The 19,256-nt window shown below is 48.9% G+C and overlaps 1 long non-coding RNA gene across 1 annotated transcript; it reads left to right on the top strand.

Moving 5' to 3' along the window:
• The first annotated feature begins 12,728 nt into the window (after positions 1 to 12,728).
• On the top strand, positions 12,729 to 18,834 carry LOC112634092. The gene is made up of 2 exons (XR_003121731.1): positions 12,729 to 13,274; positions 18,425 to 18,834. It is a non-coding gene; the product is annotated as an uncharacterized LOC112634092 (long non-coding RNA).
• The last annotated feature ends 422 nt before the right edge of the window (positions 18,835 to 19,256 follow it).

Here is a 19,256-nt window from a genome sequence, read left to right as displayed (position 1 = left end):
TCTCTTGTGAGCAGGATTGAGGTCCTTATTTGTCTTTTCATCATAGTTTGGAGATCAAGGGAAATGAGAAGGTCCCTCTGCCATTGGGTTCATTTTCTCTTGGCTTCTCCAGACAGGGATAACAAGGAATTCTCCTCACCTCTCCCATGACAACCCTTTCCCGTCTGTTCTTTTTCTTTTTGGCTCCTACTTTCATCCTCTGCTCTTGGCTGCGCACATTAGCAAACCTCTTTTCCCTCGAGGTCTCTAGTCTGAATCCAGAAAGGGGAAGCCTAGGGATTGAAGGTGGTGAGGTAGGGAGATACCAAGTGGATTCAGCCTGTCCCCACCGAGGGCCTCAGCAATCCAGTGTGCCAGGTGGTGGCCCTCTCTGGGGATGACCTGGGGACCTATACTTGTAGGAATTTGGAAACATTTCTAGTGCTCCATTTTATCTTTTTGCCTCGGTCTGTGTCTCCCGCTCTGTCTCTTCAGCAGGGAGTTTCCTCGGCTATTCCTACTGGTTTGAGAATGTCAGGAATGCAGAGGCTTGTGCCCTCCCTCTCCTCCACCTCCCACCCCCATACACAGAGCCCCTCTGCCCTGAAGAGGCGGAAGTTAGTTCAGCTAGAGGCTGAGGGGGAGGGGTGCCGCCCTGTTACCAGAGAAGGAAGACAGCACACACTCTGGCTCAACCCTTCCTCCCACCCTCTCTCCTATTTCATCCCCAAAATCAGTCTGCCACTTTCATCTTCCTCTTCAACAGACAGCCTTTCCCACCCTCACCCCTCACTGGAGGCCTCTCTTGATGGTAATTACTCCTAATTGTTTTCCCTTGGCTCATGAAGCCTTTCCTTGCCTGCCCTGAGCCAACAGCTCTCCTGTGTCTGCTCAGAAAATGGGCTCAACTCGCACGGAAAGAGAGGCTAGCCTCTTTGGGCCTCAAAACCCTGGCTTTCTAGATCTAAATCAAAGGGGAGGCACCCACTTGGGTTCTCTCAAGGCAAACTGCAACAGAGAATAGTGACCAAAACCCCAGCAGCAAGGTTTCCTGAGGAGCTCTGAGCATTTCCCTGAAGATCTCAGCACCAGAGAAGGTCCTTTGGGTCTGGCTAGGAAAGGGAACTACAGGACTCTTGAATGAAGTCTCCAAGCCCCACAGTTCTGGCCTTGGTGATGTGGAGATGCCTCTCTCTCATCAGCCATTCCCTTCCTCACCAGAGTACCATCCTCCACCTCCCATACCCCTCAGTTCCATGTGCCATCCTACACCCCAGCCAATAAGGTGAGGAGGCCTTTCCCCAGAGCTTGAGACCATCTCACATCCCCTCACTCACTTGGTCATGCACACACAGGCTGCCTTTATGTTGCTCCCTCCTGGTAGCCCCTGCTTCCTTATCGACACCACAGTAACTGGTGGTAGGGGTGAGGAAGGAGGGTGAGGATCATGGGTAGTGGGGTGGTGAGGAAGTATATACACTGTCCCTTTCTCTTTCAGCAGGGCTACTGATCCTGATTCATTCTACCCTCAGAAGAAGGTCCCTAGTGGTCTAGGGCTCTGGAAAATCCTGTCTACCCCCAGAAAAGGATTTTGTGATATCACTGAGAGAGAAGAGGACATAGAAATATTTTATTTATTTATTCATTCATTCAATAAATAAATATTTAGTGAATGCCTACTGTGGTGCTGGAAACTTTCTGCATCTCTTGGCCTAGGCATGTAACACTTTGCTCTAGCCCCAGCCTAAAATATCCTGTCCCAGGGCTCAGTTTCATGGCACCTGGCAGCCTGAGCCACATCGCCTTCCACCCACCTCCACCCGAACTCATTGCTGCTTTGTGAAGCTATAAAGCTTCTTCTAGTGGGCAAAACAGCTTCTGCAAGAAGAGGCCTGAGACATAGACATAAGAATGGAGGAAAAGCCAATTTTACCAAATCCTAGACCTCTAAGGAGTCTCAAAGACACACCATAAAGGGCCTGAGCTGAGAGATTTCCCTTAGACTCAAAGATAGCATGGTTGGACCTTCTGAAGCTGGGTCTCTTCTTCCTTCTTTCCTATATTGGGGCCAGGGAATCAAATTCGATTTTTATCAGAATGTTTACATGAATCTAAGAGTCTTCATTTATTTATTTACCCATCTCTCCATTCATCCTTCTATTCATTCAACTGCTTACTCACTATTCTAGGAGCTACTCTGTGCCAGGCATGGGGATAGAGGGAGGAATGTAGTATGGTCACTGGTCTATGGGCCTATCCTTTGGTCCCCAAGTTCTCTCTCTCAGCCTTGGCTACTTCAGATCTTCCTTCTCTCCTTGTGTAGGGGACCAGACTCCAACCCAGGAAGTCTCTCAGTGGGTAACTGGAATTCCTGCATCGAAGGCCACTGGTAGTCAGGGCCAGCCAGGGGAATAGAGGCCGGGCTAGTGATAGGAGGAGTGAGGAAGGTGCTGCCAGGCCACTGAGCCCATCACTGTGGTTTGGCTCCTCTGGTGAAAAAATAGCAAGCCTGGACAACCATCTCCCCGTGTCCTGAGCTCTGGGTTGCTCCCAGATGGGAGTCGCCCCATTAAACAAACCACAGCCAAAGGCAATAGGGGCCTAGGCCCAGAGAGCACTAGAAAGGGGAGTGGGAACATGGGGCCCAGGACAGAATGTGAGCCAAGCCTGTCCATCACAGGCATAGTGGTGTGAGTGAGGCCCATTGCCTGGAGGAAGAGATGAGCCCATGTAGCTGGAGCTGCAGGTGAGTCAGGGAATGAGTTGCCACTCCCAGACTCAGGCACAGGACAAATCTGAGACAGCTGCAAAGCAAATAAAGTCAGCTTTCTAGAGTCCGATTTAGGAATTAGCTGAAGATTCTTCCCCCAAAAGTGCCCAGCTGGGTAATAGGTTGAGAATAGGGTTGAGAAGAGAAAGTTATGACCAGACACCAGTGGGGTGGGGAGCATGTGTGCACACGTGCGTGTGCTATTTTGAGTTTGGGTCTGTGTAATTTCTTTCTCCTGTGTCTTCTACTTCAGTCTAAAACCAGAAGAACTCTGAGTGGTTTGGGCTTCCCCAGGCCTCTCCTCCCCTTTCCACATGTGGCTGAGGGTGAGTTAATGGGACCTGCACACACAGAGGCTCACAGAGCTTTGCAGACAGAGGCCCATTCATACCAGGAGTGCGCGGCACCTCTCTCCCGGGCTGGCCTGCAGTGCTGGTCCTGTACCACCAGCATGTGAGTGAGGGACGTGCGCCCTTGCACATGCAGCCTTGCTCTTCAGCACACACACACGGCCACACTAAGCTCTTTTAACCCTTCACCACCATGTGCAGGGCGGCTCTTGGCACGTGACTTGGGCTCTGGTTTTGCCTTTTTTAGTCTCTTTTACCCAATCCGGGACCCACCTGAGTTAACCCTTAAACAAGCTCCTCAGAACCCCAGGCAGTCCACCTTGGTGGCACTTGCTAACCTTCCAGTGCCCGGGTAGGGGAGTGAACACAATTTCAGCCAAACAGCAGCACGGAGATGCCACCTTCCAGTGCAGGGAGAGAGAAGACTCTTACAATCTCGACGTAAGCCACAGCCAGGCCACTAGCCAGCTGTGGGACCTCAAGCAAGTTATTTGACCCCTCTGGACTTCAGTCTCTGAACTGTGAGGGGAGAGAAGAGCTTGTGGAGGGGTAAACCTGAGGGCCACAGATAACCCCCTGAAATGATACACAAAACATGTCGAATTCTACATTTTGCTGGAAGGTTTCATGAGTTTAGCCAGCTTCTTCTGGGTCCCTTGAAACCCCTCAAAACCTGAGAACCAGTGAACTTGAACATTCCAAGACTCTGTATGAGTCAGTTTCTTTGTAAGTGATGTGGATATGGCTATTAGAGCGCACTCAGTCATCTAAGGTCAGTGTCAACGTCACCCTGACCCTAGTGCCTGCAGTTAGTTCCCCTACATGATCCCAATCCTATACCTCTAGGTTGTGGAACCACAGGCCCCTGTCACATCCAGGAAGAGCTCAGCTCCAGGTCAGACTGATGCTTTCTCATCAAATGGACCCCTTTGTTGATTGGGGTCCAGTCTAGCAGGAGCCATGGGGCAAGATGGAATGAAGGATGGGTGAATATCAGGAATAATACCACGATACTGGTGTCTACTGAGTGCTTACTATGTGCCAGGCATTGTGTAACAAACCACTAAAGCACATAATACCATTATTTCCATTTCACATATGAGGAAACTGAGGCTCATGGAGATTGTCAGTTGCTTGGGAGCACTCAACCAGCAAACAGAAGACACTAGCACTGAGAGAAGATCTGTCTGACTCCAAAGTCTCTACTCCTAGAAGAGAAGGAATGAGAGGACATTGCGGGGATGACCCCATCTCTGGTAACATTTCAGATGCATTGGGCACTGTGGTACAGCATTTGGGGCACAAAGCTCCATGAGGGATCTCTTTGGGGAGAAGAGGCCAGAGCCAGCAGTCTACCTGAGCCAGTCCTTGGGGGTATGAGGGCAGCTGGGATGCTGGCTGAAGGCACTGGCTCTCCAGAGCTTTCGCCGAGGCCGCACTCAAAAGCCTCTTTGTTCACTGTTCCAGCTTCCACGAGAAGCTCTCCACCCTGGGTCCTCAGGGACCTTGGGCTGCTCCACCAGCATACAGGGGTCTCCAGTCCCTCCCACCATCGGCCAGAAAACAGCCAGCCCTCATCACTCCACAGGATTTTTAAAAGGATGGGTGGCTCAGGGACAAGGGACAGGACTGCTAGGGAGATAGGGTGGGCAGGAGGGACTGTATTAGGAAGAATCAGTGGAAGGCCTGTAAGCCAGCTGCTCACCAAAGAAACATTTTACTTCTTTCAGAGGCCAGGAATGAAAGATTTATTAGCTGTTTATATTACTTTAAAGAGTTTGCAAATGCTTATTAATTTGCAGTTATTAATATTAATTATTATTGATTATTAAAGGACTCAGAATCCACTTGCTAATACTGTTTCTGTCTTCTTCCTGTAATCCCTCCCATTGCCCCCTTCCAGCCTCTGTGCTATCAGAAAAAGTGAGGAAGACTGGAAAATATGCCAGTGGGATACTTGATGGGTACCCTTGAACTGAATTCTAGCCTTCTTCATCCCCAGACTGGCATCTAGAAGGAACCAGAGTATGCAGGAAGGAGTCCCAGCCCGAAGGTTCTAGAGGGTAGAGTCAGCTCCACTGGGAGCAGGGAATCAGGGCATCTCTAGTGTCTTTTCTACTCCTCTTACTGGACACTCCTAAGACTGGTTTTCTTCCACTTTTTCCTATGGCCCTTCTGAGGTCTGTCTCCTCCTGAGGGTAGGGATGGTGGTCATTGTTGCATTTCCTAAGCTCAGGAAGAATATGATTTACAGCTCTGTGGGAGCCTAACTTTCTGTGGCTCCTCCTGCTTGCCTGGGCCCCACTCCCGAAACCCCTCCTGCTCCCTGCTCCCGCTCAACAGTCACCTTCTGCTCCGCTCCAGTACAGCCTGTCTTTCTGCTCTGCGGCTTGTGGTGGTAGGAAGTCCTCGGGACTAGGTGGGCCAAGGACAGACTAGAAACTACTTAAGACACAGGAAGGCAGGGGTACTATATAAAAAATTAAGATTTGATTTCTGATATTTCATATTTTTAAAGCATCAAAGTAATCCTCATGGCAAAAGTTAGAACTTCGTCAGACTTCTTTATACTTAATCGTTAGAATTGCTTTTATTTTGAAGACCAATCGTTTCAAAACTTAGTATTTGTAAAGGTTTTAATCCAGCTCCAATAGTTTTGCACTGTCCCTAAACAAGAGAAAAAGCAGCCTGAAAAAATCAGCCCCACATGGCCCCAAAATGGGGGCGGAGGGATGGCAGTGTGCTATGAAGAGCACAGCATTTGGGGCCGAAAGGCCTGAGTTCAAGCCTCAGAGCCATCATTTGCTAACTGAGGGCCCTTAGAATTACCCTCTCTGATTCTCCATTTTCTCCTAAGATGGGCATAATCTCATCTATCTACTACCTACATAATATTAGCCAGTTACTTCACATATTGTAGTGAAGGCCAAATGGGACTGCAGGTGTCTAAGCACGTTAAAATAGTCACTGCATCAACATTAATCTTCATTAGAGCAAAGAGTGGAAGGAATGTCCCATAGCGACCACTAGAAGCTTTACAACAGCATCTTGTCTCCTTCCCAGCCTCCAGTCTAACTCAAACATATCCAGGGAGTAGATCCCAGCCCACCTCACTCTAATTCTGGGCTCAAAACTTAGGAAGGTCTTTCTGTTGCTGAAATAAACACCTCTTGGTCACACGAACAATCGTTTAATTCAAGGCAAATTTCTAAAAGTGTTCCCTTTGCTTTACGAACACCACCTGACCAGGCCTGCAAGGGAAGGGGAACCATTTTAAGGAGGCCCCACCATGTAGGGCCGCTTGATCACTGTGCTGTCGATGGGGACATCATCTGCAAGATCACTGTTTTCCCTCTGGCCGTGGTCGCATGAAGCCCAGTGTGCTGTTCTCATTGTTTGGACACAGCATCACAGGCTATGAGTTGAAAACTGGCTCTCCTTGGACCGTCCTCAAGCACTGCATTTTTTTCAGTGACTCTCACCAGACCCACAGATGAATTTATCTTCTCTGCGTGTGCCTTTCGACTGGTTCTGTTTCAGGGAACTGCAAGCTCAATGAGCTCCACTCTTCTACCAAGCTGGACAAACAGCCACGTCTCTGTTCTCTCTGCCAGACCCTGAGGCTTGGAGCCCTGCCTTCGGGATTCCAGAATTCTAGGAAGTTAGAGCTAGACAAGACCTCAGCCTTCATCTAGTCTTGCTCCAACCACTGTATGTATGGGGAAACCGAGGCATGGACTGGGGATGACTCAAGGAGTATAAAATGTTGGGCTTTCTTTTGTCAAGCCCAGCATGTGCCTCCTATAGGCACCAGTGGTCTTTGCAAGTCCTGGCCTGCTGGCCTCGCAGCCACAGAGGGCTCGGACTCTCTCAGGCAGCTCACTTCATTGCTGGAACAATAGTAATGTTCTTCCTAATAGTGGGCGAAAATTGGCCTCCCGTCTTCCTTTAATGCGCCTGCTTATGCAGTCTCCAAGGATAGATAGGTCTGGCCTGCATCATAGAACAATTGGAAATTAATTCATCCTTAAAGGAAGTGGAGCAGACTGTCCCAGGTCATTCTTGGGCAACCTCTGCCATCAGATTGGAGAGAAGGCCCAACACTCTGGGTCTACACAGATTCTGAATATAAAGACCTGGATTCATGTTCTGTTGCCTAAGAGCTATTAATACATGATGGTGAGCATGTTACTAACCTGTTTAAGCCTCAGTTTCCTCATCTGTGAAAACAGAGATAATAGGAGTTTCCTATGTTGGGTCATCCTCAGTATGGCTCACCCATGATCCTAAGATGGCTACCCAGAGAAACATGGCTAAAGGAATGGGTCATTCCCTCTTGTCTTGCTGGCACCATACAACTTGGAGAGCCTGTTCAGATATGCTTCCATAGATTTGCTCCATAGCCCTGGCAGGTAGACAGGGAGGTTTATTATTTATGGTTCAGATAAGAGAACCAGGCTGGGAAATTTTAAGTGGTTTGTACGAGATCACCTGACTAAAAAGCAGGAGAACTGGGACTTGAATCCAGGCCTCCTGAATCCAGTGTCAGTGCAGACTCGCTCCCTGCCATCAGGCCTGGCTCCTGGGAAGGAACACTTTGAGAAGCCTTAGTGGGGCCTGGTCTTGTGCCTCACCCAGGGCCCGGCCATAGTGGGTGCTCGGGGGATCTTTGTCTTTTCTGCCACAGCCTGAGCCAGAGTGGAAGCTGGACTGTGCAGCAGAGCAGGAACCCAGCAGGTGGCAGGGACAACCCGGCTGTGCCTGCCTTCTCCCTTGGTGGTGGGGACCACATGCTAAGCTACATCTGTAAACATGGCCACAGCCTCTTTCTGATCCCTTGAGCTCTGTGTCTCTGCATACACGTCTCTTGGTGTTCTTTCTCCTTTGGCTTCACTCTCCTTCCCACTCTCGCCATGCCCCTCCTCTGTCCTGGACTTGATCTTCTGTCTCCTGGCCTCCTCGTCTCTCTCAACATCCAGTGTATCTTGGTTTTCACTCTTGTTGACTTCCTCTTTCCCTCTCCCTCAGTTCCTCCTTTGCATCTTCCTGGGTCGAGCAGACAAGTGAGAGGCTTCTGCTGTGCTCAGGGCGAGAGGCTGCTGAACTGCCCTTCTGTCCCCTCCTTCCCCACGCATCCCTCTGCCTTGCCCTGGCCCCTCATCACCTTAACTGGCTCCTCCTTGATGCATGGGCTGAGGCGAAGGTACAGGGAGGCAGTTAGAGCAGCTTCCCTGGATACAAAAGCTTCTTTCTACTCCTCGGAGATGAGGTTTCCAGGCAGGTTATTTTTATAGCAGGGCTCAGGCAGGATTCTTCAGAGAAAATAAACAAAGTCATACACACCAGTCCTTCACACCCTTCAGCCCCTTACCTGGAGAGGGGCCCAGCCTAGCTGTGTCGACACAGGGATGCCCACCACCCCAGAGGGGCTGTGGGGGCTGCTGCCAGGTTATCAAGAGGCCAGGGGTCTGGGATGGGGGAGGGGGCACCAAGGAGGGAGACTGACAAAGGTCCCCTGCAGCCCCAATCAGGCCAGGAGGAGATGGCTGAAACGTTGGGGTCCCTGCCTCACCCCTGGGGCCAGAGTCTTGGGTCCGGCATCTGTAGGGGAGAATCAGATTCAAATGCAGGCTTAACCCAAATGTTCTAAATGCCTACCAAGTGCCAGGCACTGTGCTTGCAGTTTACAAACACATTTTACTTATTCTTTGTCACTGAATTCACTGAATTCAGTAGAAGTCAGTTCTACAAATTGCCATTTAGTATTGGTCTCTATGTGCCTGGCACTCTGTTGGGTGCTAGGGAGACAAGATTAAGTGACACGTGGAGGGCTATTCTCAGACAGCTTTCCAACTGGTGAGGCATTGATTAAATCCCTTGCTGTGAAGATTTCAAGGTGGATATTTTTATGCTCATTTTGCATATGAGAAAAGAGACTCAATGAGGTCAAGTGACCTGTCCAGGGAAGCTTAGACCTTTGATGTCAAAGGCATAAGGGATCAGGGACTCAGAGATCTCTTGGGACAGGTTTCTTGGGGGTAGAAATGTCAGCTAAGAGGGTGGAAAGGGCAAGAAGCCTGAGATGGGTTAGGCGAACAAAGTACAAATCCACGTGCAGTTTTCCTGGGTTCTCGAGCCATTCCAGACCTAGGGTGGGGCACACGTGGTCCCTCATTCTTGAGGGCAGGCAGTCAACAATACCTTGTCTAGCAGATCCCAGAAAGGAAGGCCTTTCATAAGGAGGTTTGCTGCAGTCTTCTCAAAGCTCCTTTATGAGGAAGCCTCAGGTTAAAACAACTTCATAAATCATGTGCATTCCCCGTCGGGCATGACAAAAATACATGGCCCCTGCGGGTCCCTGCCCAGTGAAGGCAAACAGCTCACTGAAGCAATGCTGGGAGTGCACACAGGCCTGCCACTGTCCTCCACCTCCCTCAGCCGAGCATGTTCCCCAGCTCAGGGCAGCCCCCGTCATCCTTGACAGGACAGGGAATTCCAGATACCAGACAATCATTCTAATGACCCTTCAGGAGTGAGTTTCAGTGTGCTGCCTCAGCCTCCACAGGCATTCGGCCTTTTTTTTCTTTTTCTTTTGAAACGGAGTCTCACTCTGTCACCAGGCTGGAGTGCAGTGGTGCGATCTCAGCTGGCCGCAGCCTCTGCCTCCCGGGTTCAAGCAATTCTCCTGCCTCAGCCTCCTGAGTAGCTGAGACTACAGGCGCGTGCCACCATGCCCAGCTAATTTTTGTATTTTTAGTAGAGACGGGGTTTCACCATGTTGCCCAGGATGGTCTCCATCTCTTGACCTCGTGATCCGCTTGCCTCAGCTTCCCAAAGTGCTAGGATTACATGCATGAGCCACCACTTCCGGCCTCATTCAGCCTTTTTATGACTAATTCTGGAATGAAAGAATGTGTCTGTTTCAGAAGTTCCAAGTATCAATAGGTAGAGTTCTAGTGAATTCCCAGAATCTGGGAAGCACCAAAATAACACATTTTAGTGTCTATGTTTCCTTAGATTTAAAAGGGAGCTAATAATACGTCTTGGGGTACTAAGAGTTTGCAGCAGACAAGCAGTGCCGAGCCCAGCGCCTAATGCATGACAAGCACTCCAGCCGCCTCCTGCGCGCCAGGCTCAGTCTCCACTCATTCATCAGGTGCGCGCCGAGTGCCTGTGGTGTGCTGAGCATGTGCTGGGAGCGGGGTTCAGAGTCTCCTGGGGCCCAGTCCCTGTTCTCCAGGAGTTTACACAGAACAGCCTCTGGGACTCCCAGCATCAGGCAAGACAAGCTGGCGGCCCTCCCCAGCCTGAGTCAGGGATACCCCCGTCAACTCCCCAGTTACCTTCCCACCACTCTCCAAGGTCTCAGTTTATTGTTTACTCATTCTACCAGGGGCTGACCTTAGTTGTGGTTTAATGGCCTTTTCCTCCTGCGGCCCCTCTTAACTGACACCTGGAATGCCTCTCTGAGCTGCCTCTCGCCTTTCTGTCTCTGCTAATGAGGTTTCTGACAAAGCCATGTGTCACTGGAAGTCTGCTCATAGAGGGACTGCTGGACTGTAGCCTGGGGCCCCGCGCTCTGTGGGAGGAAGGGGATGTGGCAAAGCGGGAGGGCCAAGGCAACACAACATTTCTTTCAGAAAAGTCTGAGGCCTGGGGCGAGGGAAGGCAGTTTCCCTCTGAGCATGCTCCAGGGTGGCCACCAGCTGACAGCTGGAGAACTCGCCCCAACCCCCAGGCTCTGGAGCTGTCTTTGTAGCCACCTGAGCAAGGGCTGAAGGACTAGGGCCTGGACCTTGTAGGGTGCACCTAGCTTGGTGCCTGGCACAAGGAGACTCTGGGTGTGTGCTAGTGGCTTCTCTCTAGTCTGTCCACATGGGTGGGCTTCAGAGAAGATGGCCTTGAGTGTCCCCAGGCACTGTCCTCTCTGTGCTGGGGAAGATCTATGTGCATCCCCAGCCAGGCCTGCTTCTGGAGGATTCCATCTCCTAGGCCAAACTTGACGGAGGAAGACAAGCTCCACAAAGAGCCCTGGAGACCAGACCTTCCAGAGAAGAGATGGCTGTGCGATAGGCCAGGAATAAGTGCTCTCCAAGTCTCCACAGGGCTGTTAGATCCAGAAAAGAAACTCAGCTCTCAGGCTCAGGGATCAAGAGATTGTATGTAGAAAACACATCCGTAATCAGCCAACAGATACCTATCTAGCACCTACTCCCTGGACAATGAGTGCTGAAAGGCTGCTCTGGCAAGAACTAAACTCTAATGAAGGCACAGCCATGCAGTGTACTTGCTGTTACTGTGAATCTGGTACTGTCTTTTCATCCAGTTCTCCCAACAAACCTGGGAGGAGGAAGATGTTGCTGCCATTGTCCCCATAACAGATGAGGCAACTGAGTAACAGAGAGGTTAAGCAATTGGCTTAAGCACACACAGCTGGCAAGCAGTAGTTGTAAGATTAGAACTCAAGCCTGAACTCGAGCATGATGCTGTACTAGCTGTCCCACTTGCAGGGAGGGAGAGGTTTGGGAGCCTGGGGGAAGGTGGGGGAGCACGAACAAGTCAGAGGCCAGTGGGCGATTCGTGTCAGCAGAGCAGTCTAAGCAGAGGGGAAACCAAAGGGAAGAACCATGCCGTCCTGGCCCTGAGTACACTGGGCCTGGTGGAGAGGCCAACCAGGGACAGAGACAGGAAAGCTGGATGAGAAGGGCCTTGGGTGCTGGTCTGAGGAGCTGCCCCGTGCCTGTAGACAGTGTTTCAGTAGAACAAGTCTGGCCGAGTGCAGACTGGTGAGGGACAGGCAGAACCATGACCGAGGGAGCCGGGACAAGTCACTAGAGCTCTCTGGATAAGGAGCAGGTCCTCTCTCTGACCAGCCTGGGGCAGGACCTCCCTGTGTAGATCAAAATTGTGTCCATCAGACTGCTGTGTCCAGACAGCTCTAGGTGAGGGCTGAGATCACACGCAGTGTTCCTGGATGGATTTGCCAGATCTGAGGGTCACCTAGACTATGACTGTTTTTATGGTTTCCTTAAGTCAACTTTCTCATTCTCTTTTACTTTACTCAAGTTTATTTGAAATGAAAACTCTGTAACATGGGATTGATATTCTACCTTTTCCTCCAATACGTATTAAAATAAATATATTTTACAGGTTTGGTCTCTGCCAAAATACATATACATGTACATTAAAATATAGATACTATATATAACACTATTAGAATGCAAAACTTTCATCCAAGTTCTACCTAAAATCACCCAGGGACCTTTGCACTTAGGAAACATTGCCTTGTGATGTTGCTCTCCAGTTGAAGTGACTTCATTCAAAGATTTCACACTTGGAAAAGGCAAATCAGAAAATCACTCAGAGCCAAGGGAGGGAAGGAGGCCGGGCTTGGGCTGGGGGCGGGGGCTGGGGGGCACCCTGGTGGGCTTGAGACCCAGGGGGTAGGGGCAGGCAAGTGAGCTGCCTGGGGCCATGAATGAGGCCTTGTTGAGAGCTGTGGCAGCTCAGCAGTGTGCAGAGACCGTGCTGCAAATGTAAAGTTTCCAATAACTTTTATGGGTGGTTTCTTAATAAACATCTGAGCAGCCTGTCTGGACTGAGAGCTGTGTTGTCCCAGGCGCCCAGAAATGGAGCTGGGTGAGGGGCTGCTGTCTGCAGTGTTGGCCTCTGCACCCCACCCACAGCCTCCCATGTCACCCCCTCCCCATCTCCCCTTTGTCCTCCTCTGTCTTCCTTTTTACTGTAATGAGAACAGCTTCCATTTGCTGTTTGTTGACTGAGTCCGGCACTGCACTAAGCTCTCTCTACATTTTGTCTTAGTGCTTGCAGGCACTTTATAAGGTATATGTGAGTATTGTGCCACTTTTACGTATCAGGGAACGTATGAACACATCAGGTTGCTCAGCAATGAAGTGGAAGAGCATCGATAGCCCTTTGGGCACAGATCTGTGTGCCTCCAAAACCCGTGCTCTGAGCACTGGTAACCTCTACCCCTCTTCTTCCTCCCCTTGTCAGCATCAGCACTCCACCTTCCCTTTCCTCATCCGTATTGCATCTCAGAGCCAACTTCAGCTAGTGCCTCTCCCTTCAGAAACACCTCCGGGAAATACTTCCTCCCAGATCACCACTGCCAGAACCAGCAACACGCATGAGTACAGCACATGGGTCTGCAGGTCAGTTGACTTGTCTGTGATGGGACTGATTAATCGAATGCTGAGAAACCTTTGTAGCCATTTGAAAGCCATTTGGGTTATTGGCCCTGGCTTCAGATAAACACATTCAGATACCCTTTCTCAGAATTTGGCACATCAAAGTGAAGTCCTAGATGAAAGGGTAAACTTCTCACAAGCACCTTCTAGTGGAGTCCCTTGCTTTGTTTAGTTGACTTTTCACTAAACATATGGGCTGTAAGGATTGATAATATGTTTTGTAAAAAGGGCAGATGCTCAATGGCCTTATTGGGCCTATCCAAAGATGGACTGCTATGGGAAAGGAAAACACCTTAAGAAGAAAGTTTCTTGGGCGAGGTGCGGTGGCTCAGAGCTGTAATCGCAGCACTTTGGGAGGCTGAGGTGGGCAGATCACTTGAGACCAGGAGTTCGAGACCAGCCTGGTTAACATGGTGAAATCTCGTCTCTACCAAAAATACAAAATTTGCCAGGTGTGGTGGCGGGTGCCTGTAATCCCAGCTACTCAGGAGGCTGAGGCAAGAGAATCACTTGAACCTGGGAAGTAGAGGTTACAGTGAGCCAAGATCATGCCACTGCACTCCAGCCTGGACGACATGGTGAGACTCTGTCTCAAAAGAAGAAGAAAGAGAAGAAGAAAAAGAAGAGGAAGAAGAAGAAGAAGGAGAAGGAGAAGGAGAGGGAGAGGGAGAGGGAGACGGAGTGGGAGAGGGAGAGGGAGGAGAAGGAGGAGGAGGAGGAAGAAGAAGAAGGAGGAGGAGGAGGAGGAAGAATAAGAAGAAGAAGGAGGAGGAGGAGGAGGAGAAGAAGAAGAAGAAGAGTTCTCAGATGTCAGGAGACAGAAATGGTGACCTTGAAGTATAAACACTCAACCCTTGACTTCAACCCTGTATTTCTTGGGTCTGGAGCCTTTTGTAGGGTTCCATGGGTGTGTAAATATTCTACAAACTCCTAACCTGGAAGCAGTCATTTGGTGGCTCTAAGCTGTGAGCAAGAAGTGCTCCAATTATCTGTCCATTAAGATTATTCAGAACTCTGGGTCACCAATGCATATATGTGTGATGCTGAAGCACTGCCTTCCAGCCTCTCTTCGGTTGTGTTTGTCTGATAATTGTGAGATCCATGAGGACAGAGGCCACAGATCAGGGATGTCCTTCTTCCGAGATGGAGACAAGGGCAGAGCAGGTGGCAAATTGTGGCCTTGGGTTCCAGGGGGGCGCGTCTACACTTCACACTCTGATTGTGCATCTGGCTTGCAGTGTGGCTGGGCCTCTTGGGTTGGAGCACTCTCATTTGTTCTACCCTAACACAATCAAGAAAGATAAAAAAGAACACTGTAGCCAGGGAATCTCAGCTGCTGTGCCAATCACCAGCCATTCATTGTGTGGGACTGAAGACCTAGCTGGGAGTCAGGCCTAAGAACTGGTTCAGCTCCTCCCCTTGCCTTGTCTGTGAAGGCTGCTCAGAGGAAAGGAACGTGCACCCAGGCTCTCGAAGCCTTCACTGAAGGACAGAGAGTGCTTGTTACAGGCAGTTCCTTCAGGGTTGAAATTCCATTTCAGGTCTCAGCACCTAAAGTCATTTTTCTTTCTTATTTATGTTTCCTGTGGAAAGTCTGAAGAAAAACTGTGGAGCATCTTTTGAGTTTGCATTTGGAAGGGAGAAAATATGCTCCTTCTCTGCTGGGCAAACATTGCAAACATTGGTGCTTTCACAAACCAAACACAAGCTGGTTTTCAAAGCCTCCGCTTGGCGACCCAGGGAACTGGGTGGAGGGGAGGAGAAGGATGCAGCCACCTGGGCTGGGGAGGTTTGCTTTGGGAGCAGAGCTTGGAATTTGTGAATTTTCTACTCCAAGAACATCCAAATAGTGCAACCCCAGCCCCCTCCTGCGCGAGCTTGCTCAGGCAATAGGGGCCCTACCTGTCTGGGGTCTGGATGGAGAGCCAGGGCCTTGGATGACCACCTCCTTGCCCCATTGCAGCCTGGACTGAAGTGGGGAGGGGAGGGGTGAAGAGGTGTAGGAGAGACGGTGCAGATGAACCAAGATGGCCTCAGGGATTCTAGTCCCTCCCTCTGGGTGATGCTGAGGATAGAGAGCAGGGGTGAGAGTGAGAAGAACATGGCTCTGCACCCTCAGATTTTCCAGGCTTTCAAACACTGATCAGGCAAGCCACTGGGCAGTTGTTCCTATAAAGCTAGAACTATGAGAATAGCAGATGTATACTATGGTCTGGTTCTTTCAGCGTAGTCTGTAGCAAAGGTTTCCTCCCTCCCTCCCTCCCTCCCTCCCTTTCTTCTTCCTTCCTTCCACTTCTTTCATGACAGAATAATATAAATTCCCAAGCACTCATCACTAGCTTTAATAACTATCAACTAATGGCCAATCTTGTTTAATCCATAACTGCACCTACTTCACCCACTCTTTGTCCTCCAACTGAAATGTTTTGAAACAAATTCTAGACATCATATTCTTTTATCCATAAATATCTAGATTTTAAAAATATTTGATATTGAACTCTGATGATACAGGGAATCTCCTTCCCCATATCTTAGGGAAAAAATGCCCTTCATAAGTCTACATATACATTTTGCAGATCATTGTAGGGGTTCAGGGAACCCCCGAAGCTCATCCAAAGACCTTAAATTTAAAACCTTGGTATATAGGATAATCACTAGCTCCCATGGAACACATTCCTTTTGGTAGCCTGGAGCCATTAGCTGTTCCTTTGAAGGAGATTTACTTTCTTGTTTTATTTGCAATAGGTATGCACTGAGTGCATTGCGACCATGCTGGGTTATTGTGGGTAAAGGTGAGAGGAGGCAAGGCACTCAGGGCAGATGATTACATTCCTGCCGGGAGGGCTGGGGAGCCCTTGGAAAGCAGCAAGCAGCCTGCAGGCTGAGGAAGCAGGGACTCCGGGATCTGCCCTCAGGGGCTGCAGGAAGGAGGAACCATTTCTGAATAAGATTTCCTGGTGGTTTGTTTATTGGCCAGCGTTAGTTAGGTCTCTGAGTGGTTGTTAATGTGTTTGTTTAGGGTCCATTGTAATGTCTTTGAGATAAAGACCTGCTCAGTTTACAGGCAACTGTCAAGTACTGGGCTTGGAGCCCAGGGAGCCAGTGAGGGAAGCATTTCCAATATGGCGATCAAAGCCACACTTAGGGCCTTCTTTTTTTTTTTTTTTTTTTGAGATGGAGTCTCGCTCTGTCACCCAGGCTGGAGTACAGTGGCGCGATCTCCGCTCACTGCAAGCTCCGCCTCCCGGGTTCACGCCATTCTCCTGCCTCAGCCTCCCGAGTAGCTGGGACTACAGGCGCCGCCACCTCGCCCGGCCAATTTTTTTGTATTTTAAGTAGAGACGGGGTTTCACCGTGTTAGCCAGGATGGTCTCGATCTCCTGACCTCGTGATCCGCCCGTCTCAGCCTCCCAAAGTGCTGGGATTACAGGCTTGAGCCACTGCGCCCGGCTACTTAGGGCCTTCTTAAGCTCCTGAAACAACCTTAGAAGGTACTCCAGGAGAGAGAGGGTCAGCAGCAGGCACAGGGTTAGACTAGGGGGCTCTTTCAGGCTCGACAAATAGCTGTTTAATAAGGAGACGGACTTCTTTGTTCTCTTTTTGTTTTATTTTGAGAGAATGTATAGGAGCAAAGCAGTTTTAGATGCTAGAGGTTATTTGGAGAGAGCCCAGAAGCTTTCTGATCTTCATATCCAACTCTTTTGCTATTTCCCCTACCTCCTCATCCCACCTTGGGGTCAGCAAATCTCCATGTCTGCAGACCCAAGGACCTGTAGTCAAGTTGCATGGAGCCAAAAAAAAAAAAAAAAAGGGACTGTGGTGCTGGTGCTTGGATACACACGGCAGGGGACACAGAAGTACTGAGATGGGCACAGACAAACTCTGGAATTTATAGTAGAGCGAGGATGGCATTTCAACCAGTTAGGAAAGATAGACTTTTCTTGCTGTCTCCCAGGCTCGAGTGCAGTGGAATGATCTCGGCTCACCACGACCTCTGCCTCCTGGGTTCAAGCAATTCTCATGGCTCAGCCTCCCAAGTAGCTGGGATTACAGGCGCGTGTCTCCATGCCGGGCTAATTTTTGTATTTTTAGTAGAGACAGGGTTTCGCCATGTTGGCCAGGCTGGTCTCGAACTCCTGACCTCAAGACATCTGCCTGCCTTGGGCTTCCAAAGTGCTGGGATTACACATGTAAGCCACTGCACCCAGCCAAAATAGACTTTTCAATAAATGTCCCAGCACAACTGGACAGACATTTGGGAGAAAAAACAGTAAATTCAGATGTATATCTCATACCTTAAAATGAGATCAATTGTATGTGGATCAAAAATTTAAATGTAAAAATTTAACCCTAAAAGAGCTCAAAGGAGCCAGGAGAAAAAAATTAAAATCTATGAATGAAACCAGAAACCATAAAATAAAATAACAATAAATTTGACCATATAAAAATAAAAAGTGTTTGCATGGCAAACAAAAAGAATCATCATAAACAAAGTCAAAAGCCAAAATGAGGCCAGGCACAGTGTCTCATGCCTGTAATCCCAGCACTTTGGGAGGCTGAGGCAGGCGGATCACTTGAGGTCAGGAGTTCAAGACCAGCCTGGCCAACATGGTAAAACCCCGTCTCTACTGAAAATACAAAAACTAGCCGGTCATGGTGGTGCATGCCTGTAGTCCTAGCTACTCAGGAGACAGAGGCAGGAGATTCGCTTGATCCTGGGAGGTGGAGGTTGCAGTGAGCCGAGATTATGCCACTGCACTCCAGTCTGGGCAACAAGAGTGAGACTCTGTCTCCAAAAAAAAAAAAAAAAAAAAAAAAAAAATCAAAATGAAAATCATCAAGAATTACTTGCAACTCTTATTATAGGCAAGAGGTAATGTTGTCTATATAAAGATCTCACGTAAATCAAATAAGAAAGAGAACAACAGTTGAATAGAAAAGCAAGCAAAGCATATGAACCAACAGTTCCCAGAAAATGGAACAAAACCAATACAAAAAAAGGAAGGAAGGAAGGAAGGAAGGAAGGAAGGAAGGAAGGAAGGAAGGAAGAAAGAAAGAAAGAAAAAGAAAATACAAATTAAAACCACACTGAGGTAGCATTTTTCACTTTTCAGATTGGCAAAGACCAAAAGAACTGATTACTATACAAGGAGTGGCTATGGTGGTGAGATTTTTCCTCTGTAAACCATGACAGTGGTAGCTGGCAAAGGTTTGGTGAAATAGGCATTGGCGTACATTGTTGATGGGAATGGCGCATGCAGTGTTAAAGGGAATTTAACAATATCTGTAAAATTTTTTTTAATATACTTCAATTTTGACCCAGCAATTCTGCTTCTAGGAAATTATCCAACACATAAATGTGCATGTGCAAAATGACATATACACAAATATTTACTGCAGCGTTATCTCAGCAAAAGGCTAGAGATAACCCAAATGTCCATCAGAAGGGGACTGGTTAAATACATTGTGGTATATCTGTACAATGGAATATTAAGCAATCTTAAAATAATGAGGACTTCAAAAACGTGTGGGTGTGGAATCTTTCCAGGACACAGAAAGTGAAAAAGTCCTGTGCAGACCAGTGTGTGGAGTACCATTTGTGCCAGGAGAGGAGAGGGGTGTTTTTTACCATTTGAGACGGGAGTGAGGGATGATTTTTAAACACAGTTGCTTGCATATGCTTGGAATCTCTCTGGAAGGAGACCTGAGAACTAGTAATATTGGTCCCCTCTGGGGAGGGGAATGAGTGGAAGCAGAGGAGACTTCACCTTTTTGTACCTTTGGAATTTTATTTACTTATTTTATTTATTGAGACAGGGTCTCACTCTGTTGCCCAGGTTGGAGTGCAGGGGTGTGATCACAGCTTGCTGCAGCCTCAATCTCCCGGGCTTAAGTGATCCTCCCACCTCAGCCTCCCAAGTAGCTGGGACTACAGATGTGTGTCAC

Source organism: Theropithecus gelada, chromosome 11 (assembly GCF_003255815.1).
Source record: "Theropithecus gelada isolate Dixy chromosome 11, Tgel_1.0, whole genome shotgun sequence".
In the NCBI taxonomy this organism is placed as follows: Eukaryota; Metazoa; Chordata; class Mammalia; order Primates; family Cercopithecidae; genus Theropithecus; species Theropithecus gelada.
The sequence above is the reverse complement of the archived record's forward strand: the minus strand, read 5'-3'. Positions and strand labels throughout refer to the sequence as shown.